Source organism: Schistocerca serialis, chromosome 2 (assembly GCF_023864345.2).
Source record: "Schistocerca serialis cubense isolate TAMUIC-IGC-003099 chromosome 2, iqSchSeri2.2, whole genome shotgun sequence".
In the NCBI taxonomy this organism is placed as follows: domain Eukaryota; kingdom Metazoa; phylum Arthropoda; class Insecta; order Orthoptera; family Acrididae; genus Schistocerca; species Schistocerca serialis.
The window spans coordinates 1,089,834,232-1,089,862,117 of record NC_064639.1 but is presented as its reverse complement, the minus strand read 5'-3'; the positions used below and the strand labels follow the sequence as shown (position 1 = coordinate 1,089,862,117).

At 40.4% G+C, this 27,886-nt stretch overlaps 1 protein-coding gene across 1 annotated transcript in view; it reads left to right on the top strand.

The window, feature by feature from the left end:
* Window positions 1-27,886, top strand: part of LOC126458540 (serpin B8-like) — a 206,324-nt gene that overhangs the window by 59,925 nt on the left and 118,513 nt on the right. The window lies entirely within an intron of this gene.

Genomic DNA, 27,886 nt, shown 5'->3' with positions numbered 1-27,886 from the left:
GTTCACTGACAAAATACGCTCTCATTTGCCGAGACGATAGTTAGCATAGCCTTCAGCTACGTCATTTGCTACGACCTAGCAAGGCGCCATTACCAGTTACTATTGATGCTGTAAAACATGTACCGTCACGAGCGATGTTCACCAATTATGGATTAAAGTTAAGTATTCCAGCAGCTACGTACGTTTTTGGCTATTCTCATTTCCGTGTCCTGTTTCAGACCTCACGCCAGCCTGCGTGAGCTTAAACGCGTGCCTTTCGGCTTCCTCCTAGTGGATTGGCTGTCTTGCCAGTCCACAACAGTAACACCATAAACTTAACACATTACGATGCTCAATACGGTGGAGTAAACCTGTTGGCATCCAAAACAGCTTCCAGTCGTCTCGAAATGGATGACCGCAGTTCCTGTAGCATTTTGGAGCAAATCTCATTCCATTGGGATATGGTGAAAGACGGTTGCAGCGCTGTGACCCAATGCAAACCACCACAGATGAGCTGTGTAACCAGGTGAACGCAGCGTGGATGGCTATGCAACGGGACGCCATTCGCGCCTTATACGCGTCGATCCCATCCCGCATGGAACATGTTATCGGGGCCCGCAAAACAATGGTAACTTCAGGTAACGGAGATGGAGTGGATAGTGATGGTACACCTTTCTCTCCAGAGTAGTCCACGAAGATCTGGTGACTGTCTGGGTCAGGGGAGATGCGACAGTTTACCCTCATGCTCACAAAATTAGTCCTGAACGACAGGAGCTGTGTGATAACGTACCCTCACGGGAAACAGCATCACTATTGGGGAACAAACATTGTGTCATAGGATTTATCTGCACCGAATACGGATCGCAGTACCACAACTGCAGCACTTACATTTCCGCCAAAAGCAAGTTAGGGTGCGTCAGTCAGCACCACATGGCAGCCATGAGATGAATAGCCTAGAAACTTCTTCTACGTCCTCAGCTTCCAATTTAAAAAAGTAATTAAAAAATCTCCAAGTGTAGCGGATGACTCAATGCTATTGCCAAAGTGACGGAAGAGAACATTTCTTTTTTCACGAAAAAAGAGAGGAACACAACATAAACGTCCCACTCCTGGTGAAACAAACAAGAGGTTGATAGTGGTCTGATGTCCAACCCACTGATCGTCATCTTCGATCCAAGAATGGTGCCAGAGGTGACTTCTGTGACTCGATACACCATAAATTTGGAGGATAAGCAACTGAATTTCTCATGCTGCTCAGGTGGTGCCATGGCGTCCCATCTTTTGACGTCCACTTAGAAATTTCAAAAAATGCCATTCTCAGTTTCTCTCTGGGGAGAGCAGTTGAGACATGGTGGTCTCTGCCCTCAGTAAGGACAGGCACCAGTTCTATCCGACAAAAGCACTCAGCTGACCGTGGCAACACATTCATGAAACTGTTCAACTTCCTGGAGATGCTGATCCCATCAAGTAAGGCTCACTGTCTGCCTTCTGCCGACAAACAGCAACAAGGGGCAACACTGAGAAAAAACGCAAATCTTTCTTTCCAATGCATCCACTACTCTCAATAAAATAATCACGAAACAGTGGCACAAAGGTGAATTAATATCATCCCTCAGGCTTGTACATAGTTCAAAAGTATGAACTTGAGGTGTCATATTGACAGTTAAAACGTTTTATTAATATCAAAACATTAACACCAGGAGTCTCCATTCAACATGATATGCAAGGTGAGTCATTAACTATTGCCACCTAGAATAACTCCGGAAGTATGATAGTAGCTGAATCGTTGGTAGGACAAAAGTTACATGGGACATCGGGGGCCATAATGTGACGTTGGGTTTTTGTTTCTAGGTGGGGTCGCGTCAGAGATATGAAAGTCAACTTTTTTTTATATATAAATGGGATGTTATAGTTTGGTACTTATTTTCTGATAGTGGCTATCGAGACGAATCCAATGATGTTTAACAGTAAGGTCTTTGTAGGGGTCAGCGAAGGTAAAAAAGGTGGCATGGACGTCCATTTACAGAAGGTGTTCGAAATGATGGCCATTGGTATCAATGTAGTGCTGCAATCTTCTTATCATGGGTTGAGTGGTATTCCTTATCACATCGACACTTATTGAAGCACATGCTCTGATAATTCTCTCTTGCATATCTTCAGGTTTAGTTGCAACGTCTTTATAAACAATTTACGAATCATCACAAGGAAAAATTCAGAGGCGTCAAGTCTGGCGAACGAGCTGGCCACGACACATCTCCTCGTCGAATCCAACGATTTGGGAATCGTCCCTGCTACTCATTTCTAGCCATCAGCGAAAAATAGGCCTTACACCCGTCGTGTTGATACCACATTCTGTTCCTTGTTCCTAAAGGTGTTTCTTCCAATAACAGACCTAATGTTTCTGGCACGAACATGCTGTACTTCCTACCATTAAAATTTCCTTCGATGAAATATAATAATAAGTTTATTGCAGCCAAATAGCCTTACAAATTCAATGTACAGTGATAATAATAAGATAAATTAGAAATTTCGCGTATTGTGATTTGCATATCACTTACTGTTCGTGTCCTTTTGGTACAGAGCCCTATATGGTAGCGTTTTCAAATTTGGTGACACAGTTTACACTCACACATTTCGTTTGGTTCATGATGTGACGTGTTGTTGCAAATAAGGTGGTGGAAACCATGGACTGCCAATCTGGTGAACACGTGTCTCATTTCTAAGTTTTCCTTTGTCCATGTTCGGTCAATCATGGCACCTGTGCTGTAAAATTCTGGAGGTAAGTCTTTCCGTTTTTCCTTCAATGTTTTAAGTAGACTTTCCAAGGCGCTGCTATTGGGTAGCATCAGGATTGTCCGAAAGTCTTCAATGAGGAAGGGTTCCCTCGCCAGCAGGTATGCAAGTCTCGATCGTGTTATTTTGGACACTCCTATTGCTTTCTTTATATAGGTCGCCTTCACTCTTTCTAGTGTTGTTAGGTTGTTCACTGTAAGATGTGGTCCAATAATTTCTATGCCGTAGGTCAGTATTGGGAAGATTTTGGCTCTGAATAGTGCCATTGCTGTCTTTAGCCTAAGGGATCTGATGTATTGTATTTCATGTATTGCCATTATTGCTCGCATTGCTTTCTCTGTTACATGTTTTGTGAAACATTTTGCAGTTGTTTGTGTTGTGACCCCTAGGTACTTGTAGTCCGGTACAATCTTCAGTTTTCTCTCTCGTATGAAGATCTCAGCTGATGCAGGTGTTCTTCCTCCATTTCTGAGTACCATCATTTCTGTTTTCGCCACATTTATTTCGAAGCCGTGTTCGACACACCAATCTTCCATATCGTTTATCGCTTCTTGTAACTTTGCAATATTCTTTGCACCTATTACAATATCGTCTGCATATGCATATGAGACTGCACCCTCCCTTTGGGGTATTCTTACAATTTCTTCCGCTGCAAGGATAAATAACAGAGGACTCAGTGGGTCTCCCTGTAGTACTCCGTTTGATTGGAGTAGCGGCCCGATAGGGTGAGATTGTCTGATATTCTTACTTCGTTCCATTGCAGTATTGCGCTTATAACTCGTGTCCAGATGTTGTTTTTTCCCAGGGTTTCCTCTAGTTTTTTGGTCATTAATTTTCTGTTTATAAAGTCAAAGGCTTTTGTAAAATCTATGAATACTACATAGAACTTTTATCTGTCTTCAAGGGATTCCCATACGCTCTTTAGCAGGAGTCCTATTGCTGTCAGAGTTAATCCTCCCTTTCTGAATCCCATTTGGCTTTCGGGGAGGTGTTTGTCGATTATTTGCTTTATTCTTTCTGTTATTATTTTTGTGAACACTTTGAAAGGTAAGTTTTCAAGGGCTATGCCTCTGTATTTGCTAGGGTCCTTGGGAGTCTCCTTTTCCTTTATAAAGCACTTTTACTGTTGACTGTCTCCACTGTTCCGGAATGGAGGCTTTTTCTATACACTTATTGTAGAGTTTTGTCCACATTGGCGTTAGTATTTGGGCAGTGTCTTTCATATATTCGCTATAATGTCTGTCGGGGCCTGCAGCTTTTTTACTCTTGGTACTGTTAGTGGCATCTTTGATCTCTTCCGTGGTCAATGGGATCCAATCCACAGTTGTTTGCAGTATTGTATCCTCTCTGCCCTCCTGTCTCCCTCTTGGTCCTTCCTTATTCAGTACGTTATCGAAGTGCGTCTCCCACATTTTCATGTCTATGTAATGTGTTTCCGCTCGTTTTCTGGGGCGTAGCACAATATATGGGTCTTTTGAGGCTTCTTCCACTAGTTTCTTTCCTTCTTTTGCCCAGAATGATCTCTTCTTTTCTTTTAGAGTTTTCTTACAGATGCTTCGTTTTGCGGCGTAATTCCTGAGTATTAGTTGATGTAGGCTTCATAGTACATCTTTTCTTAGACTGTAACACTCTGTGTCGAACCATTTTTTCGCTCTTCTTTTGTATCTGGGGTTGGCGGCTTGTCTTAGGAGTTCTCCTATTTCTTCTGTTGCTTCCTATAGTCGCGAATTGTCTATTAACATTTCGACTTGTTTTATATGATCGGATTCTGCTTCCACTTTCCCGACGTCTATTGTTCTCGAGAGTGATTCTTCCTCCTTTTCATGCGTTTTTCGCCATGCTCCTTGGATACTTATTTCCAGAGGGATATGTTTCCGAAGTGGTGTGTGGTCTGCAGTCCAGAGAGGTGATACATTACCCCTGATTGGTCCCCTTATGAACGCAATGTCTATTGTACTTTTGCCGTTGTGGGATTGTTTAACAGGATAAAGCCTTCTTCCTGCAACTTTTCCACTGTTACTTTTGCTTTGTAATTTTGTACATCCATTCTGCAATTTAAGTCTCCAGCAATATTTATTATGTTTACTCTGAGTGATCAGCTGGCCTATTTCATCTATTATATCAATACATGTTTTGCTCGGTTGGAAGCATGCTGATATTATTGTAATGTGTTTCGTTTCTGTCAGGAGTGTATGTTCTTGTTTGATAGTTGCAATTATTGGCGTTAATTCCGGTTTTATGAGTACAATTATTCCTCCACTGGGTCTTTCTCTGTCGCCTTGTTTTGCATGGAGATGAGTATAATAAAATTCTGGGTGTTACCAGTCTTCGGTTAAGAATGTTTCTGTTGAGACTGCTATGTCATATCCCTGCAGAAAGTCTGTTGGAGCTGTGTTGGTTGCACTTTTTAGACCTTCTATATTCCACAGGAGGATCTTAAAGGTTCCTACTGCTCCTTCTTCTTTGCATTCTTTTGGGCTGCATTCTTGTGTCTTATGGAAGAGGTATCCCTCTGTTTTCTCGAAAAAAAACGGGGAAAAACGAAAGTGTCTGACGGTGATTCCTGCTGGCCAGAATTCAGGTTTATTCGCCAGCTCTAAGTTGTGAAAGGCGATGCCTACTTTAAAAGACTTCATACTATTGTTGTTGCCGGTTCTTCACATTTCACGTTTTCTTTTATTCTTTTCTTATTGAGAAATTGTTTTATTGAGTCCGGTGTTGTCTCAGGTTTAAGCCGTCCTACATAGAGCCAGGCCGTCTTTTCTGCAGCTTGTAGACTTGCGTCTCGTGGTCCAGCGCCAGTCAGCGTCTCCTGTTGTTTAGTTGGTCTTCTTTTTCTTCTATGGGTAACTTCAGTCCAGTGTTCTTCATTTGCATTCGTTTCCGTTGCTTGGTATTCTCGTGTTGTAGGTGTTTCGTCTTCTTTTGTGTGAAATGCATTTTCGGTTTCTCTCTTTGCGGTGTTGGGTATTTGCTGCGGTTTTGGCATCTTTTGTCTTGAACTCGCAATTTCTTCCTTTTATCATGATCTTTACACTCTTCGTGAAATCCTCCATTATAAGGCTTATCTTTTGGGTAACTTTTTCTGTGATTTTTGCCTCTGTGAAATAGGGTCCTATATTTCTGTTCCTCCAGAATCCCATACCATACATTCACCGACCACGGTTTTTGGTGTGCAACTTGCCGCAGCCAACATGGATTTTCAGTTCCACAATAATGCATGTTATGTAAATTAACATTTCAAATGGTTCGTGAATATAGCCTCGTCAGAAAATAAAAATCAAATCAATCAAATTAGTAAATGTGTCATCCCTGTGAATCTGAAGTTGAGCCCATCGGCAGAATTCAATGCGACGCATACAATCCGTACCAGTTAATTCTTGGTGGAGACTGATATGGTAAGGATGATATTTATGGCGATGCAGAAGACGAACAACACTACTCTGGCTCATGCCAGATTCCCTTGCGATTTGACGCGAACTAACACCGCAGTGGCAAGGTTAAATGGTTCAAATGGCTCTGAGCACTATGGGACTCAACTGCTGAGGTCATTAGTCCCCTAGAACTTAGAACTAGTTAAACCTAACTAACCTAAGGACATCACAAACATCCATGCCCGAGGCAGGATTCGAACCTGCGACCGTAGCGGTCTTGCGGTTCCAGACTGCAGCGCCTTTAACCGCACGGCCACTTCGGCCGGCTGTGTGGCAAGGTTACTGATTTCCGTTTCCTCGTTAGTAACTTTCCTTTACCAGCTATGTTTCCTATGCGTTGAAGATCCAGTTGTTCTCAATTTTTCATACACATATTTAAATGTACGACGTGTCGGGTGAATACGTTGAGGACATCTTTCAGCGTATAAGTCTCTAGTTCTCACTAACATTCATTGGCATTCTCCGCAAATGATAAGCATATCGATCTGTTCTTCGAGGGAATACATTATTCACACAAACTTGATTCAGCGGTATTAGTATTGCCGTTCCTATTAGTGTTGGATTACGAACCCGTCGTATGGTGTTTACATGTCCGTACAGGTTAGATGGATACGCCGCATTCGGCGAATATTTAGTATTTGCAGGATATACGAGAGAGAATTGTCAGAGCATGTGCTTCGATAAGTTCCGATGTGATAAGGAATACCACTCAATCCATGATAAGAAGATTGCAGCCTTGCATTGATACCAATGGTCATTACTTCGAACATCTTCTGTAGATGGACATTCACCTTTTTGACTTTGGTTGACCTTCAAAGACCTTACTGTTACATATCATTGGATTCGTCTTTACAGCCGCTATCAGAAAATAAATACCAAACTATAGCATCCCATTTAAAAAAAACAAAGTTGACCTTCATACCTCTGTCGTGACCCCACCTAGCAACAAAAAACCTTCATATTATGGCCCCCGTTGTACCATGCAACATCTGTCCCACATATTTTCAGCTACTATCATGCTTTCTGAGTTATTGTAGATGGCAATAGACTCACTCTGTATATCAAATATTCTTAAAGTTATCTTTTCGACTGGGTTTGCTAGGAACATAGTTTTGATCTACCCCATTATTCAGATATTTGTGTTACATTACACAAAATCTGGGTGTAATATGTATTTTGCGTGCCCAACAGTGTCAAATTTATGCTGTATGATTATCACAATATTCTCGTTTTAAAAAAAATACATGATGGTCAGATACTTTGTTCAAAATACAAATGAAATTCAACTTCGAACTGCTTTCCCTTAAAGAAACTGTTGAGCTAATGTTCTCCCACATCGGGATACCGTGATAGCTGTAATAATGTTGCAATGCGACACAAGGTAGAGTTGTCTGTAACAAATTTCATGAGGACATGTTGTGAACTTCATGGTTAATGAGAGACTGTCAACTAATATGTTCTAAAATGGTATTTAATTTCCATTACACTAGAAAAAGTATGTTAATTTGTTCTTACTATTTAAAAGCTATTTATCATATCTGTATGCAGAAAGACACAAAAATTAATTAGTTTCAAGAATGAAATCTAGTTGTGTCTCAATTGGCCAAATGCAGTACTTATTTAGTAAATACGACCTGATGGGTAGTATATGTGAGCGAATATTGCATCACTCAAACATGGTCTGGAACCGCGAGACCGCTACGGTCGCAGGTTCGAATCCAGCCTCGGGCATGGATGTGTGTGTTGTCCTTAGGTTAGTTAGGTTTAACTAGTTCTAAGTTCTAGGGGACTAATGACCTCAGCAGTTGAGTCCCATAGTGCTCAGAGCCATTTTGAACTCAAACATGGCATCTGACACTTGTTTACACTGGAAAATAAGAGAGAGTGAACAATTATTTGGATTCCTGTGGCTCCACAATTTTCCAAAATAACTAATTATGTCTGTACATAAAATTGTTCTCCACAAAAATGGATTGTTTTTATGTGGGTCTAATATGCAGAATAGGAATAAAACATTTCTCCCCCTCTGAGAAACAGCTCCGTTACATCTTTCTGTTGAGCAAAACTACGTTCTGGGATCTTGCAGTCCAAGTCAAGTCTGCGTGTAAAAGATTTTTATTTGCATTTTATGATGCACTTAGAGCAATCTGAATAACAATTCCACAAAATGACACTATCAGTGTCCGGGTAAGCAAGATATCTTTATCTGGGCAACTTGAAAATTCAGTGTTAAAGAGACAAATGAGATTTCTATGATTAGGCAACACAATTTGCGTGGCATAAGAAGTAAGTTGTGAGCTGCTCCGAAGATGGACTTCATTACCGCAACTGCGACACTTACATTTCCCCTTAAAATCAGCTAGGGTATGGCAATCAGGACCACATGGCTGCCGGGAGGAGAATAGGCCAGAAAGTTCTTCTCCGCCCTTTGCTTCCAATTTTCAAAAACACAGCTACACGTGGAAGGGCGACTCAGTGCTATTTCCAGTGTGCCAAACCAGGATATCACTTATACCTCAAAAAAACTTGGAAACGCAGTAGGAACATTCCATTCTACGCATAAGAAATTGCGCATTAACGAGCGGGAGTTGGTACCGGCCTGGGGCAGTGTCCCGCCAGTTGGTCAACTTCTTCACACAAAGCACGTAGCCGGCCGAAGTGGCCGTGTGGTTCTAGGCGCTGCAGTCTGGAACCGCGAGACCGCTACGGTCGCAGATTCGAATCCTGCCTCGGGGATGGATGTGTGTGATGTCCTTAGGTTAGTTAGGTTTAACTCGTTCTAAGTTCTAGGGGACTGATGACCTCAGAAGTTGAGTCCCATAGTGCTCAGAGCCATTTGAACCAAAGCACGTTGGGAGGATCAGGCGGAGGGGGCAGCGACTCTTTCGACTGGATACACCAAATATTTGGCGCGAAAACAAACGACGGGTAGCACAGCGACTCGTCCTTTGATATCCGCACAGAAAAGGCAAAACGCCGCGCTCAATTTTTCTCTAGATCGGCAGTGAGGGCTAGGCGGTCTCTGTCCTCATCAAGGGCAGGCGCTGGCTGTAGAAGACTTCTGCGAAACTGGTCAACTCCCTTGGGACACTCAGTCCCGCCCCCTCCCCCCCCCCCCCCCCCCCCGAATTAGACTGACTGACCACCTTCTGCTGACAAATGGGAACTAGGGAGCACAATGGAAGGAACAAAAACGCCCAAATCTCCCCTCCCAAGGAAACATGCCCAGTACTCTCAATAAAAAAATCACGAAATAGAGGCAGATAAAGGTGTAGTGATATGTAACTGTCATGTCACGAAGTCTCAGACAAACCTGGCGATTACAGGGTCGAGGGATTTACCAAAATTAAATGTTGAAATTAGTCGTAGGATTATTTTAAAAGATTTTGTACTGAACTCTTTTGATATTGTCTGTGGTGGTATCTTGTTTACAGTTGAGTTTGCGATGGAGAAAACCATGTTGCTTGGGATTTAGATCGAGCTACGTGACAGACACATAGCTTATGACATTTTCTGTGACTGATTCTCAACCTGACGTCTCATCATTTTCTAGAGTCCTAGCGGTATGGAGACTGCCATTTGATGAATTTTTAAAATTGGTCAGTTTATGCTAAATGATTATTACCGGTGGGTCACTGTGATTCGGTCTAGGATTATCTCATTACGGGCAATACTGAAATGGGAAAACAAAATACTTCCTCAACAATGAATTGGCAAAACAAAATGCGTCCTATGACAAAAACTTAACTTGATTTTCGATCTACGGCACGGTTGTCGTTTATCACGTTTCACTGTCGTATGACAGCAAACTCCTCAATATTGACTATTCTTAGGCAGTTACGTTCCAACGTTACTAGTAGCACTCTCTTCAGAAACACATGGACTTGAGCAGTCTTTTACACGCACACAATAACAAGCCAAGACAGGAAGCCCGAATAGGTAAGATTTCGAAGATTATTGCCTTAGTTGAACATACACTGAAGAGCCAAAGAAAGTGATACACCCCGTAAGCACGCAGAAGTGCCACAACACGACGTGGCAAGGACTCGACTAATGTCTGAAGTAGTGTTGGAGGGAACTCACACCATGAATCCTGCAGAGCTGTACATAAATCCTTTAAGAGGGAGTGGAGATCTCTTCTGAACAGCACGTTCAGCAGGCATCCCAGATATGCTCAATAATGTTCATGTCTCGGGAGTTTGGTGGCCAGCGGGAATGTTTAAACGCAGAAAAGTGTTCCTGGAACCACTCTGTAGCAATTATGGACGTGTGGAGTGTTGCATTGTCCTACTGGAATTGCCTGAGTCCCTCAGAATGCACACTGGACATGAACAGATGCAGGTGATCAGACAGAATGCTTACGTACATGTCACCTGTCAGAGTCGTATCTAGACGTATCGGGGTCCCATATCACTTCAACTGCACATGCCCCACACCATTACAGAGCCTCCACCAGCTTGAACAGTCCCCTGCTGACACGCAGGGTCCATGGATTCATGAAGTTCTCTCCATACCCACACGCGTCCATCCACTCGATACAGTTTGAAACGAGACTCGTCCGACCAGGCAACATGTTTCCAGTCACCAACAGTCCAATGTCATCGTTGACGGGCCCAGGTGAGGCGTAAAGCTTTGTGTCGTGCAGTCAGCAAGTGTACACGAGTGGGCCTTCTGCTCCGAAAGCCCATGTCGATGATGTCTCGTTGAAAGTTTCGCACGCCGACACTTGTTGATGGCCCAGCTTTGAAATCTGCAGCAGTTTGTGGAAGGGTTGCACTTCGTCACGTTGAACGATTCTCTTCCCGTTCTTGCCGGATATTTTTCCGGCCGCACCGATATCGGATATCTGGTATTTTACCGAATACGTGATATTCATGGTACCACATAAGATGGCTGTGCGGAAAAATCCCCACTTCATCGCTACCTTGGAGATACTGTGTCCCATCGCTCGTGCGCCGGCTATAATACCACGTTGAAACGTTAAATCTTGATAACCTGCCATTGTAGCAGCATCAGGCGATCTAACAACTGCGCCAGACACTTGGCTTATGTAGGCGACGCCGACCGCAGCGCCCTATTCTCCCTCTTAACGTATCTCCGTACTTGAATACGCATGCCTATACCAGGTTCTTTCGTGCTTCAGTGGAGCCTTATGAGAATGGAGGACACACACATTCACAAAAGATTTTTCTGCAAAAATTAGATTTATCTTACCAATCAGTTTCTTGACGGACTTTCTTGACGGCTGAATGGAACAAGGGCCACAATCTTCGACCTTCTGTTCTGCATCGTGCAAGTCTAGACACTACTGGTGATCCTATTCACTCTTCAATATGAACTATTTTTTGGCAGTTTCCTTCCAACCTTATCAGTAGCACTCACTTCGAAAACACACGGCCTTGAGCAGACTTTTACACGCACACAATAACAAATGAAGATACGGAACACATTGCGTTTGTTATACATATTACTAATAAAAGAGCCTTATCAGAATTGAGAATACCCACGCTCACAAAAACCATTCTTGCTCTGATAGAGCTCCGGTAGTAAGACTTCACACAAAATAAGCGTCTTATCCAGAGTACTTCGAGGACGCGAATGCTGTTGAAGACAAAATTTTGTACTGCAAAGATGCCAATTCTTCCCATGAGTGTTTCAGCTGTGGGTTGCCGTTCTTGAGGTGTGACAGAACATCTTTCAATGACTGAATTTTGTGTTGACATTTATAAATTAAACATCTAATTTATACTTGAATGTAGCATACACATAGGAAATAAAGGAACTGTGAGCGCAATCCGCATGAATGTAGTTGTAGTCACACTCGAAAATATATCAGATCACTGCTATGAAAACTTTTACAAAATCGTCACCACTTACGATAAAATTTGCCCGTTATCAACAGAAAAAGCTGCTCTGGTCGTTACTAGGGTTTTTATCCTGTTTGCAAATAAACGAACGAAAGTGACAGATGGACGTTGATAGGAGTGCCGTATGCATGTCATTTACCAGGCGGAAATCGGACTGTTGGCGGAGTGGCTGAATGCCGGAGCCAGTTGCAGAATCTCAGAGCGGCGGCCTGCGTTGGTGTCGTCGTGGTATCATCGAGGTTCGCACTGTCCCCTCTCAAAGTGAAACGCATGCTCTCGTGTCTCACTGTGAAGTACCTTGTAACCTCCCAACAGTTTACTTCCGTAACCTCGAAATAATAATGGGTGACTAACCTCCTAATGAAAATGTGACTCATATATAACCTTTCAATAATTAACTGACTGTGAATATAAACTGGTAAATCTGGACGTCAGCAATGCTGCGTCATGGCCCTGAAAAGACATTCTGAATAAACTGAAAATTCTTACCTCAGTTATGTCGCCGGATAACGAGTATATATCTGCTCCTATAAGAAATTTTTCTGGCACAGCCCAGTGCAATGCTGGCCGCTAGATTTGTCATGTATAAAAAGAAACAACTGGTTTTTCTTTACGATAATCGGGACGACCATGGATAGGAAACATTAAGATCTTTAAATTCAGATGAATGATTGCCAAAGGTTATTTTATAATAAAAATTGTTATTAAAAGATTTTTTAAAAACATTTACGGGGGACTTGATATAACAATAGAACAAAATCAGTTGTTACAAAGAGAAATGAAATAAAGTGCACATGCATTGTAAAAGTCTTTAGCATGTTTAGGAGAACTGATCATATTAACAAATGAAATGAAGTGCACACACACTGCATAAATCTTTAGCGTTTTACAAGAATTAAACACATTGAGGAATGAAATAAAGTGCACATGCACTGTAAAAGTCTTTAGCATTTTTACAAGTACTAGGAAAGGAATGGGAAGGATAGCAACATAGTTGTAGCACAGTGGGTTGCACATAGCTGCAATAAAAGTCCATATCTTTCTAAAGAAGCACAACACCAAGTGAGACAATCCGAAGTTCTCTTCCCTGCAGTATTTATCAGTGTAGCGAAGACACTGGAATGCTGGATTAATATTGTATGTTATCATTTTGGTAGTACATTAGGCACGCTAAACAGCAGATCCATTATAACATCTCTGTCATTCAAGGTGGTGGACAGCTTGATGTCAACACCACATTCGTGTAGAATCCATACTCTTACATCAACGTAGAATTAGTGCAAAAACCAAACAGAGTGCTCCATGATCATGAGGATGGACAGGACATATTGATATCGCAGTAATTGTTGGTAATTAGGTCAGAAGGTGAAGGATGCATTAAGTCCTATGCTAGTCGTCAATCAGAACTACACTAGTGTATTATCCGATTTGAACAATTATTAGCACTCATTACCCAGTTACAAAGCATGTATGGAGTACTCTACAACATTATTCACAAGTCATCTCACTGCAGTAATTATTGACACTCATTGGCCAGTTACAAAGCATTTATGTAGTGTGTATGGAGTAATACAAAAGATTATTCATAAGTCATCTCATTACATTAATTATTGGCATAGCATTTATAGAGTATTACAAAACATTATTCATAAGTCATCTCATTACAGTAATTATTGGCACTCGTTGACCAGTTACAAAGCATTTATTATACATTGTTCAGAAGTTACTGCGTGCAGCAACAAGCTGTTAGTGACTGTATTTGATATCATACAAGTGACATAAGACATATTTAAAATGTAAGACACTGGAAGCAGTACCCAAGGTGTTTAGTCCAATACTACATATACATAATGGAATCAATACATCAGAAAAATTTGCATTATATTTAGGACTAGAGATATATCTTAAACTGGTAGCATTATCTAGTTGTATACTGGTAATAGTTGTGACTAGTAATAGTTTTTTTTGTTAGCAATGCATTGTGTTGGGATCAACAGTCAATTGCTGGGGCATGAAAATATTTGCTTTTGACTGATTGTTGGAAATAAGGATTATTAATGTCATTCGTCATGAGTCAGCTGTAGCAAGGTCATCAAACAAGTAGAGTATATGTGATCATATTCATGAATGATAGAGACAACTGGGTAAAAAAAATCCAAGTACTAGAACAGGTTAATAACTAAGTGCCTGTAGCGTATAACATAAGGACATATTTCAGAAATGATGCTAATATCACGAAAAGCTCTCCTGGAAAAAATACAAAGTGGATTATTGAGCTGAAAGAAGAAATGTATTCATATTATGCTGAAAGGTGTAAACTTCGAATTAACAGGTAATGAAACGTGTACTTAATATGTATGTACTCTAGCTGTCTTTCCCAAAACATTCAGTCATTATACTATGAGACATGCTACATACTGTCAAAACGAACTGAAACAAATACTTAAATAACTACACAGCATCTCTTAACTAATAGAAAATATATAAACTTCTCATTATCATTATCTGCAAAGAAAAACTTCATTATCATATTACCATATTCTTCATATAACTATTCATCATCATTTATTATCATCTGCAAAAAATAGACACTTCATTATTGATATTACCATTTACTTCATACAACTATTCATTATCATTCATTACTTCATATTTCATCACTAAAATTAACATGTTTAGTTTTGTCTGACAGCCTGCACAATCGCCTCATATTCTGAAAGGAAAATAATTAGTCAAGACTGCTATCATACGGTGTGTATAGTATATTCTAGTTAATGCTTGTTAATTCTGATCCATTTACTTTTCATAACAAGGTATTGCATCTTCTTTCTTTCATTCTGATAATAAATTTCTATTTGATAGTAAATCACTGTGGTTGTTTAATTTATTACTTTTACACGGTATTCCTTTCTGAAAATGATGAATATGGATTAATATCTTCCATTTAATTCATATACCCATTAAATGAAAACTTGTTTCTCGTGATACGACTAAGCATACAGCATAGCATGACGGAAACGTATTACGTAAAAACCATAGACAATTTTCAAGTGCAGAAATGTACACACAATATCATAATATGGTAGCAAAAAAATGTAGAATAGTCAAGATATTGGGATATCATAAGGTAAAATGTCAAAGTCAACTGGTGTTTGTTATCTCCTAAAGATTTCATAGTGCATACAGAGAAAATTCTACTTTCGATAGGAAACCATCATATATACATAAAGAAATGGAAAATGTGTACAGTCTGATATATAATGACAACAAAAGCGACCTTCTAACCTCACCTTGCGGGGCACTTGCCAAGAAAAAATATAATCATCATCAATAAGTGGTCATATAAATATCTGGAAATGGCATTACAGTGTGATAAGTCATAAGGTATGTTTATTCAATAAAGGGTTTAATATTGGAAATATGGTGATTGCCCTTGGTTTTTCTGGTTCTCAAAGTTTCGACGTGTACTACATTTTGGAGAGGAATACTGCGAATGCTATATGGACCAGCTTACAGAAGCTCAAATTTACTGCATCTACTCTTTCCTCTGTTGGATAAATAATGTGTGCGTACTAATATCTTCCGTCCAATGCGAAATTCACGGCATGTACAAACCTGTTTTTGCTGTCTTCTGTGGCGCTCTGTAGCACGGTTGATGTTATTGAGCGCAATGTCAACTATTTCATGGTGGCGTAGTCGACGAGATGTAGGAAAAGATATTAATTCTTTAATTTTATGGAGTGGTTCAACATTTTTCAATATAACAGTCGTAGATATCATTGTAGATTCATTTGGTATGGAGTTAATTACATCCTGGAATGAGAGTATGTGTCTGTCCCAATCAATATGTCTTTTATGGCAGTATGTTCTACATAGTTTACCAATTTCTTTCATCAATCGTTCAGAAGGGTTCGAAGAAGCGTGATGCCTGGATATATAGATCAGAGAAATGTTTCTAGCTCGTAACATACGTGTCCATTTAGCAGATTGAAACTGTGATCCATTGTCGGAAATTACTTTCAATACACGCCCTACATGAAATAGAAAATGTTTTACAAATGCATTCGAAATAGATTTAGCAGTAGCTTTGCGTAACGGAGAGAAGGTAACAAATTTAGAAGTGAGTTCAGCAGCAACAAGGATGTAGCAAAAACTTCTATTAGGTCTGGGGATCGGTCCAAAAATGTCTACAGCGGCCATATGTATCAATTTAATGGGTACAATGGGATGCAATGGAGGAATATGTGAAGTCGTGTCTGATTTAGCTTTCTGGCAGATTTTGCATGACGCTAAAACTCGTCGAACAGGATTCTCCATGTTGGCAAACCAACAGTTCTGTCTCAGTATAAGAAAACATTTTCTGGCTCTATGATGTGCATATCTTAAATGAGTATACCAAATTAATTTGTTAACAAGCTCGTCAGGAATACATAATAACCAGTTGCTGCTGTCAGGGTGAGAGCGGCGAAACAGAATGTTGTTGCGTACAGTATAATCGTTTCTAATGGTAACGTTATTCCTATCTTGTCAAAGTTGTTTAATTTCTTTCCATACGCTGTCTTTGCTCTGCTCTTGTGCTATGTCTCGTAATGACGACGAAAGGAAATTTTCAAATGCAGCTTGTTGAATATACATGAGGCTAAAATTTGCTTGGCAGAACTCGGTTGCGATGTCTTGCTGATTGTTGCTGAGAGAACGGGATAGTGCGTCTACTACAATATTTTGTGTACCGGGAATGTGAACAATTGTAAAATTAAATTCCTGTAAATACAGCTTCCATCTGCTTAACCTATCATGTGTGATTTAAGCGGAAAGTAAAAACTGTATAGCTCTATGATCTGTATAAACGGTAGTATGTCTTCCATAAAGAAAATGCGTAAATCTGGTATATGCCCATACAACACATAATGTTTCAAGTTCTGTAACAGAATAATTGCGTTCAGCAGGTGACAGAATGCGACTTGCAAACGCGATGTTTTTCCTTACTGTAGTACCATCTTCTTCAATTTCCTGAAAAATGTGTACGCCTAGAGCGGTTTTAGAACTGTCGGTGGCAATGGAAAAATTACTGGTAGGATCTGAGTGTGATAAAAGTGGTGCGTTTAACAAGGCATGTTTCAGATTAACAAACTCTGACTGTCCTTGGCTATCCCGGGACGAAATAGCGTTTTTACCCGTCAACTGACATAATCTAGGAGTGTCTAAAGCAGAGTAATGAATAAATTTACGGAAAAAGTTAATTAACCCCAGAAAGCTGCGTAGTTGTTTCTTAGTCGTTGGAACAGTAATGTCACGTAAAGCTTGAAGTTTTTCCGGGTCAGGCGCAATGCCCTCTGCTGAAATTACAAGTCCAAGAAAGATTATGGAAGTTTTGCCAAAGTGTGATTTGCTAAGATTAACTGTGAGTCTTTGTGCACGAAAAGTTTGCAACAGTTGTTCAAGAATCAAATTGTGTTCAGACCAGTTAGCTTCTGCGATAAGGATCTCGTCTACATACGTTGTGATTCTGTCTTTAATTTCTGTCGGAAGTATATTACTCAAACCGCGAATAAATGCTGCTGAAGAAATTGTTAGACCGAACGGTAATTTGCAAAATTGATAACAATCACTAAAACAGAGAAATTCCGTATACTTCCTGCAGTTCGAATGGAGTTGAATTTGCCAAAATCCCGATTTTAAATCTAATGTGGAATAAACAGCAGTACCATGAAATTTCTGTAGAAGTTCTTCTAGTGTCTGTGGGCGATCTGTTTCATTAATAATAATGTCGTTGACGTGACAGAAATCAAGTATGAGGCGAAGTAAGCCATCCTTTTTCGTAACAATATGGAGCGGGTTTATGTACGGACTAACTGCCGGTTCAGTAATACCTTGGTCAAGCATCGCTTGCAATTCTTTCTTGACTTGTTCTCTGTGGATATATGGAATAGGATAATGTTTGGCTTTAAACGTGTCGTGCTGTTTAACTTGAAATTCATACACAAAACCGGACATAGTACCAGGAATGTTGTCAAAAACCGGAGTTTGCTGTAAAAGGATATTGCGTAGTTGAGTATGTTCGTCATCTGTATTTGCACTGCTCTGTTTTACCTTCTCAGAAATCATTTGCATAACGACATAGTCGGCTTCGTCTGGTGTATTGTAGTTGTGTACACACGTATCTGTGAACAATGTGGAATGACAGTCTGTGTTACGCGATGTAGAAATGAGCTCTGTCCGATTAAGTAGCTCTTCTTCTGCTGATAAAGCGTGCTGAAATTCTAGTGCCAATTGTACCTATTCATCCTTTAACATTAAACATGAATTTTGAAAGTGCGTCGTGTTGTACCAAAAAATTCGTACCTAGTTTTGCCTAGTGGTAACGTAGGATAGGTGTTCTCTTTGTTACATTCGTTGAAAGTTTCTTCATTTATAACTGAAGTAGGTGATCCAGAATCGATTACTGCTGAAAATGTGGTCGATCCAATCCTTACTTCAATAACAGGGTGGGATATGGTTTTTTGTATAACTGATTTTTCATGTAAAAGTGTGTCTCGTATGTCGTCAAAAGTAATAACATTTTCGTGAACAATATTCTGTGTATCAAAAGTATTGCTTACGTTGCTGGAAGGTGCAACCTGTACTGTATCTAGTCAAATTCTTTCTGAAATGCTGTTATTTGCAGGAGGATGTTGTGGTATTTCGATTAGTTGTACTGTTCTGTTATTTCGTCCTGACGTATTAGGTTGGGGATGATATCGATTGTCTGGTTCATTCATGATAATCTGTTGTTGTGGATGATTCTGCTGCTGACAAAACCTGCTGTTATTGAATGTGCGCTGAAAATGTGCTCATTACTTTTACGTCTGTCATGATAGTCATTACTATACGGCGCGTTGCGATAGGAGTTGAAATGATGTGCCTTCTGTGCGTAGTGGTTTCTACATCTACATTTACATTTATACTCCGCAAGCCACCCAACGGTGTGTGGCGGAGGGCACTTTACGTGCCACGGTCATACCACCCTTTTCTGTTTCAGTCGCGTACGGTTCGCGGGAAGAACGACTCTCTGAAAGCCTCCGTACGCGCTCGAATCTCTCTAATTTTACATTCGTGATCTCCTCGGGAGGTATAAGTAGGGGGAAGCAATATATTCGATACCTCATCCAGAAACGCACCCTCTCGAAACCTGGCGAGCAAGCTACACCGCGATACAGAGCGCCTCTCTTGCAGAGTCTGCCACTTGAGTTTGCTAAACATCTCCGTAACGCTATCACGGTTACCAAATAGCCCTGTGACGAAACGCGCCGCTCTTCTTTGGATCTTCTCTATCTCCTCCGTCAACCCGATCTGGTACGGACCCCACACTGATGAGCAATACTCAAGTATAGGTCGATCGAGTGTTTCGTAAGCCACCTCCTTTGTTGATGGACTACATTTTCTAAGGACTCTCCCAATGAATCTCAACCTGGCACCCGCCTTACCAACAATTAATTTTGTATGATCATTCCACTTCAAATCGTTCCGCACACACACTCCCAGATATTTTACAGAAGTAACTGCTACCAGTGTTTGTTCCGCTATCATATAATCATACAATAAAGGATCCTTCTTTCTATGTGTTCGCAATACATTACATTTGTCTATGTTAAGGGTCAGTTGCCACTCCCTGCACCAAGTGCCTATCCGCTGCAGATCTTCCTGCACTTCGCTACAATTTTCTAATGCTGCAACTTCTCTGTATAGTACAGCATCATCCGCGAAAAGCCGAATGGAACTTCCGACATTATCTACATTATATACATTATTTCCTTGTTGTTGTAGTTACTATTTGGCGGAGCCGACGCTATACGTGTAGGCGGCGAAACATTAAAGCTTGGTTGACCTTGCAAAGCACATTGCTGGTTAGGCATGCCAACTGGTTGGTTTTGTTGCTGTTGTGTGGAAAACCCTCTATTGCTGCCAAAATGTGTCTGCTGTTGCTGAGCCGGCCGGAGTGGCCGAGCGGTTCTAGGCGCTACAGTCTGGAACCGCGCGACCCCTACGGTCGCAGGTTCGAATCCTGACTCGGGCATGGCTGTGTGTGATGTCCTTAGGTTAGTTAGGTTTAAGTAGTTCTAAGTTCTAGGGGACTGATGACCTCAGAAGTTAACTCCCATAGTGCTCAGAGCCATTTGAACCATTTTTTTGCTGTTGCTGATGATTTTGACGATAGTGATAATTAAAATTCTGTCATTAAAGTTCTGCTGGTAGTTCTTGTCATCTCGGGTGTCTTATCAAAACTGTCACTTTCAGGTAAAACTTGTCATATCAGGTTTTCTTTACTCATTCCGAATTCTAGATAGATCGGTAGTTGAAGAGTTGTTTTGATAGATACAAAGGATAGTAAAAGCGTAGGCAACAGTGCAGAAAACTAAAGGAGAAATAGCACTACTACGGCTCGGGGCCCTGTGCGCGCTACGTCAGATATTCATCGAAGTGTAATGAATCCCCTGAGGTCAAAAGCTGCAAATAAATTTTAATTTCTGCGTTACAGGCCAAGCCGGTGGAAATGCAAAAGCAAATTGTTGTATCGAGTCCAAAGGGTGTATTTGTGTTCTGTCATTTTTAAATACCTTAAATTTTCTTACTGATAGAAAGTACTTATAATCAAAATTATCGTCTCTGAATGTCTGAACAGGTCAGGATTATGTGAGAATCTGTTTGTCAGTGTCTGTTCGGAATCTAAGTCATGTACTCTCTGTAAATTACCTAAGTTATACTGGCTGTGTGAGTGTGACAAATGTTCTGAATGTGGCATATGCTGTGACTTGTTAGAGGCTGAAAGATTTTTCATTTCTGTCACTTCTTGCTGTAAGGATGACAATTTTCTACACAATGAGTTGTTGGTTGCACCTATCTCACTGATTGTCTGCTGTATATTTTGGATTCGGGTGTTTGATTGAACGAAACTGGTGATGTATCGTCTGATTTGGTGTCATTGTTATTTTCGATAACGTCAATACGACTGACCAATTCATCAAATGTTTCAGTCAGTGCTTTTACCTGATCGTCATTTTTAGTGTCACAGCCAGCAATTATTTTTGCATTTTACGTGTGGTTTTATTTAATTTCTTAACGTCTGCTTTAATGGCATCGGGATCTTGTATTAATTCCAATTGTACAAGTCTGCTGGTCACTGTCTGAAAGTCTACTGTGTATTTATTTTCCAGAGTCTGAATATTAGTGTCTGTTTTTGTTTTTAGATCGGAGATTTCACCATGCAATTCGGTGTTCAACCGTTTGATAATATTGATTTCGTCTGATACTGTAGCATTGTTGTTGTCTACGTATGTTTTTGCTTTCATAAACAACTTACGCTTGTCTTCCTGTCTCTGTGTAGTAATTGTTTCCATGACTTGTTTCTTCACTTTGTTCTATTCCTGTATGAATTTACAGTAACGCGTTTCACTGTTTTGTAGGTGGTGATTAATACGTTCGTCAATTTTGCTGTTCTGTTGTTCAAATTTCTTGTCTACTTTCGCATCCAGTGTGCGTGAAAGTTCTGCTGACGTTAATTTAAACTCGTCGCGTAACTGTGTAGCGTTTTCTGAACATTATTTAGCGACTGTACTGATTTCACCTCTAAGTAATTTTGATGTGGTTGCATGTGTATTACCTAATTCGTGTGCAACGGATCTAATTTCTTCACTACTATTCCTAGCACAAGCCTTAATTCCCTCACGTAATTGTTCTTTAGTATCATGACATTGCACGGCAACGGCTGTAATCTATTCATTAATCTGTTTAATGTTGTCTTTAATTTGTTTGATCGACCTGTCGTGTTTTTCATTCGACTGTTTGAAACTTTCATTAAGGTTGTCGTGTTTTCATTAAGTTGTTTGTTCGATTCAGTAAGTTGTTTATAATTGTTGTCTTGTTTTTCATTCGACTGTTTGAGATTTTTATTAAGTTGTAGCAACACTGCCATAACTTAGCCATGCCAAAATTAGTGACTCTATTCTCTGTGCTGTGTGATGGTGTATCTGCATTTGTCACGTTTTGTATAACCATTTGGTCATTGTCTGACTCTTGAAAAGGTTTTATCAAACTGGGCAGCGTTCATTGTAGCGGAACGTGCCGTGTCATCAATTATCGTTAAATTTACTGTGGAAATAATCGTATTTGTTTGCTCATTATTTAGATTAGAATCATTACTGGTGATCGGCACGCACTGATTATCTGTAACTGGAGGATTATCATTATGACACTGAGTGTCGCTAGTATTATCAGTCAAATTATTCAAGTCGGCTTTTTCACTCATTACGCATCACGATGTACTGTTGACAGTTTTTCACGGCATTTTCACAAGTCCAAGGTAAACACAAAATCAAACAAAGTCAAAGCGAGAATGGAACAAATACAATAACAACAAAGAGCAATAAATTGCTGATGATCTGTGAAAGAAGGAGTGGCAAATTAGTAAATCCGTTGCACCAGATGCAAACTACATTTAACATTAGCTAATTAAGAAGTTCACAAAAAAGAGAATACTATCCTGGCCGGCTGTCGCCAAGTGTAACCTCCCAACAGTTTACTTCCGTAGTCTCGGAATAATAATGGGTGACTAACCTCCCAATGAAAAAGTGACTCATATATAACCTTTCAGTAATTAATTGACTGTGAATATAAACTGGTAAATCTGGACGTCAGCAATGCTACGTCATGGCCCTGAAAAGTCATTCTGAATAAACTGAAAATTCTTACCTCAATTATGTCGCCGTACAACGCGTATATATCTGCTCCTATAAGAATTTTTTCTGGCACAGCCCAGCGCAATGCTGGCCGCTAGATTTGTCATGTATAAAAAGAAAGAATTTCTTTACGGTAATCGGGATAACCAAGGATAGGAGAAATTATTAAAATCTTTAAATTCAGATGAATGATTGTCAAAGGTTATTTTATAAGATGGATTATTATTAAAAGATTTTTTAAAAACATTTACATGGGACTTGATATAACAATAGTACAAAATCGGTTGTTACAAATTACATATGCGCGCGGGTTTGAATAGTAATTCTTGGTTTTACCTTAAAAGGAAACAAAAGAAAAATTCGGAGTAGGCATTAAAATCCATGGACAAGAAATAAAAACTTTAAGGTTCGCCGATGAGATTGTAATTCTGTCAGAGACAGCAAAGGACTTGGAAGAGCTGTTGAACGGAATGGATAGTGTCTTGAAGGGAGGATATAAGATGAACATGAACAAAAGCAAAACGAGGATAATGGAATGTAGTCGAATTAAGTCGGGTGATGCTGAGGGAACTAGATTAGGAAATGAGACACTTAAAGTAGTAAAGGAGTTTTGCTATTTGGGGAGCAAAATAACTGATGATGGTCGAAGCAGAGAGGATATAAAATGTAGACTGGCAATGGCAAGGAAAGCGTTTCTGAAGAAGAGAAATTTGTTAACATTGAGTATCGATTTAAGTGTCAGGAAGTCGTTTCTGGAAGTATTTGTATGGAGTGTAGCCATGTATGGAAGTGAGACGTGGACGATAAATAGTTTGGACAAGAAGAGAATAGAGGCTTTTGAAATGTGGCGCTACAGAAGAATGCTGAAGATTAAATGGGTAGATCACATAACTAATGAGGAGGTGTTGAATAGGATTGGGGAGAAGGGGAGTTTGTGGCACAACTTGATTAGAAGAAGGGATCGGTTGGTAGGACAAGGTCTTACGCATCAAGGGATCACCAATTTAGTATTGGAGGGCAGCGTGGAGGGTAAAAATCGTAGAGGGAGACCAAGAGATGAATACACTAAACAGATTCAGAAGGATGTAGGCTGCAATACGTATTGGGAGATGAAGAAGCTTGCACAGGATAGAGTGGCATGGAGAGCTGCATCAAACCAGTCTCAGGACTGAAGACCACAACAACAACATCGCTCAGGCACTTCCATCGCTCTCCACGACCGGCCCAACCGCCCGACTGCGAGCTACTACTACCACTGCTGCCAATACTGCTCTCTGGTCTGTGATTCTATTATAGCTTTCATATCGCAGGCAGCGCGTGAGCAATCCGTTGAAGTTACATCTGCTCGAGTGCGCTAGCAATAAATTCCTTAGTCATGGACCTCTTACAACCTCCTTTGCGTCTCTAAGCGAAGACCCATCACAGGAGAGAGAGAACGGGTAACACGTACAGTATATAAAGGCACTTGAAAACCTAATAATCATGGGGGACTGGAACGTCGTGTTTTTGGGGATGGGATAGGGGGAATAAAAGAAAGGATTACAGAAGGATGTAGGCTCGTTAGCAGAGATGAGAGAGGAGAAAGACTAGTTGAGTTCTGCAATGACTTTCTACTAGTAACTGCGAATACATTGATCAAAAACAACAAGAGGACGAGGTAGACTTGGAACAAGCCTGGAGTCACGGTAACATTGCAGCTGGATTACGTCAGACAGATTCCAAAATCGTGTAGTGGACTGTAAGGCGTTCGCAGGAGCAAATTTATTAATTTTCCTGAGTACTCTGAAGTTTAAAGGAATCGTCTGGTAGAACCACTGTATTAAGAAGTGCTGAGCTACTGAGGAATTATCAGGAGGAGTTCTCCCAGACTGGAAATACTGCGGTAATGAATATCTTAATAGACAGTTCAAATGGTTCAAATGGCTCTAAGCACTATGGGACCTAACAGCTGAGGTCATCAGTCCCCTAGACGTAGATTTAAACCTAACTAACCTAAGGACATCACACACATCCATGTCCGGGGCAGGATTGTAACCTGCGACCGTAGCAATCGCGTGGTTCCGGACTGATGCGCCTAGAACCGCTTGGCCACCGCGGCCGGCAATAGGCAGTTAAGAAGAAGATAAATGTTCCTCACAAAAGGACAGTCACGGAAGTTGAAGAGACAACCATAGGGACACGGAAGATAACTGCGAAGAAACCTTGAGTAACAGAAGAAATACTTCAATTAACCGAAGAAAATATTCAGAAAATGACAGGAATACAGGACTATGGCACCTAGAAATGAAATTAATACGAAGATCAGCGAAGAGAAAGTGAAATTGTTGCAGGAGAAACGTGAAAAATCTAAGAAGAAACAGCGATCGGGAAGACAGATACAGCATACAAAGAAGTGAAAGAAATCTCTGGTGATACTGAAAAGAAAGGCGTAAATATTATGAATCCAGAGCAAAGAGGGGATAAATGGAAAGTGCACACTGAAGGCCTCTGTGTGAGAGGGATAGGAATCATCATTTAAAATCACCTTGGACGACGTAGGATCAAATAAGACAGAAGGAATAGAGAAAATTCCATCCACCCATAGCAGGTGAAGCCGTTCATTTGTCTCACCTCTTGCCATTTTCTCGTATTCCACACCTACCATCTGATGTCTGCACATACGACAACAAGCTCCCGTACGGAGTATATGTTACGCGACTTACTCTCTACTCAGTATTATTCTGTAAAATCATTGGGGGAAGTGGTAACAAAACGACTATTAGCTTTTGTGTATAGAATGCATGAGACTGGCCACGTATCATCATAATTTCCGAAAAATGTCATCTCCATAATTCCAAAGATTCAGTTTCAAGAAAGTGAATGGTACCAGTGTATTTTACTCTGCAAACTAGTGTTTATTAACTTACGCATATGCCTTAGCGAGCTAGGAGATAGAAGTGGTAAGGTGCCAGGTGACCAAAACCATAACACTTTAGCCAGAGAAAAAGACACATTTAGTAACAGTTTCTCTAGGCTGTCATTTGAAATTTCTTTGAACATGTGAAGTTAACAGTCTCAGATAGGTAGAAGGAATTGCCAATAAATATTTAATATTTTACAAATGCAAACTGTTCCGTTGTAACCTGCATATTAATGGTCCTTATTTAATTTCTGTGATTACCTAGTTTCGACTTTGCGCCGTTCTTGCCAGGCCTATATTGCTGCTAGAGGTGGTCACATCCCATATTGAGTACATTAACCACGTGTCTCAATGTGTGTGCAGATCCGACAAGTTGAAAAAAAAACGAAGAACGTTTTTTGTCTACCATTATGCATTTTGCAATTGTTTACGTTCTGCAATCTTTACATTGTTTTTACCTTCTTACACATGTTTATTCTGTTTTGTGGCAAAATACACGCAACCTTGCAACATTTCCGCTTGTTGCTTTAATTTTGGACTCCAGTGTATATTACTGATTACTGACAATGTTCATCAATGGACAAAGTTCAGGAACATACGCGATATATATATAAAAGTGTGTGTAGAGTAAAGTTGTGAGGGATAGAAAAGACGCACCGTGGTTCGACAGCCGTGAGAGATAGATAAGATACACCGGAGAACGTCACATATCGTCACAGGATCGCTTAGCTGGTGCGAGAGCGCTACGGGGATGCAACTTGAGTTACGCGGCCTCTGTGTGGTAGGTATCAGGTTGTGGTTTCACCAACGCTGCTTTACACTGCCTAGTACGTATCTCCTACTACAGGGTGAAAAGACATCGGAAGGAAGAAATATAGAGGTAGGTGAACTGTTCGATGAAAATGACCGAGAGAGACGGTAAGGAGACGAAAGGACGACCGACAGAACCCGCCCAGCCGCAAGTAGTTTAACGTAGGCATTCGAAAGAAACACAGTTCATACACATTTTTACAATTGATCATTATCTCTGACGTATGTGAACTGTAGAATTTTGCAACATGTCTTACGCTCGCGTATTACATTTCTGGAATCCGAGAATTTCCTCAACATGAATTTCGAAAACAGATAACCAACAAGTATTTAAGAAGAAATTAAAAGAATTCCTGAATGACAACTCCTTCTACTCCATAGAGGAATTTTTAGATATAAATTAAGAAAAAAAACAAAAATATTAAAAAAATAAAAAAAAATAAAAATAAAAAATAAAGAAAAACAAAAAAATAAATTTGTTATATTAACTTAAGTATGTTGTTAAATTAACCTAATTATGTCATGTATTGGAAAATTCGACTCGTTCCACATCATTACGAAATATCGTATTCATGATCCATGGAACTAGTATTAATCTAATCTAATCTAATCTAATCTAATCTAATCTAATCAATGGTTGTGGGAAAATCAGTCCCACTCTGTTCGCCCACGGGAGTCTGAATGCAGAATATACGAGCGCGCAGGTAGACCGCCGTGTTGTTTGACTTCTGTAAGACATTTGATACCTTTCGCACTACCGCCTAATGAACAAAATACGAGCATACGGAATCTCAGACCATCTGTGCCAGTGGACTGAAGAGTATCTATCAAACAGTATCATTCTCATCGGAAAGAAGTCTTCAGACGTAAAAATAACTCGAGCGTACCCCAAGGGCGTATTGTAGGTCCATTAATTTTTACAATACATGTAAATGTCTTAGTAGACAACGTCGGAAATTCCATGAGGGTTTTGGCAGATGACGCTGTTTTACACGGAGAAGGAACGCTAGAACATCGTGACGAAATGCAGGAAGACCTGCACATGATCTTCGCTTGGTGCAGGGAGTGGCGATTGACCTTCAACAGAAATAGGTGCAAAGTATTGCGTTATCATAGACGTTATTGTACGACTACACGATTGCAGAACAATCACTGGAAGCAGTTACTTCCATATAGTATCTAAGACTTTGCGTCCGGGCGATTTTACGTGGAACGACGACGTAAAACGAATCGCAGGAAAGGCAGATGCCAGACCGAGATTTATTGGTTGCATCCTCCGGAAATACAGTGCGTCAACAAAGGAGGCAGCTTACAAAACCCTCGTTCCACCAGTATTTCAGTACTGCTCGTCAGCCTGGGATGCGTGCCAGGTAGAATTGATACAGGAAATAG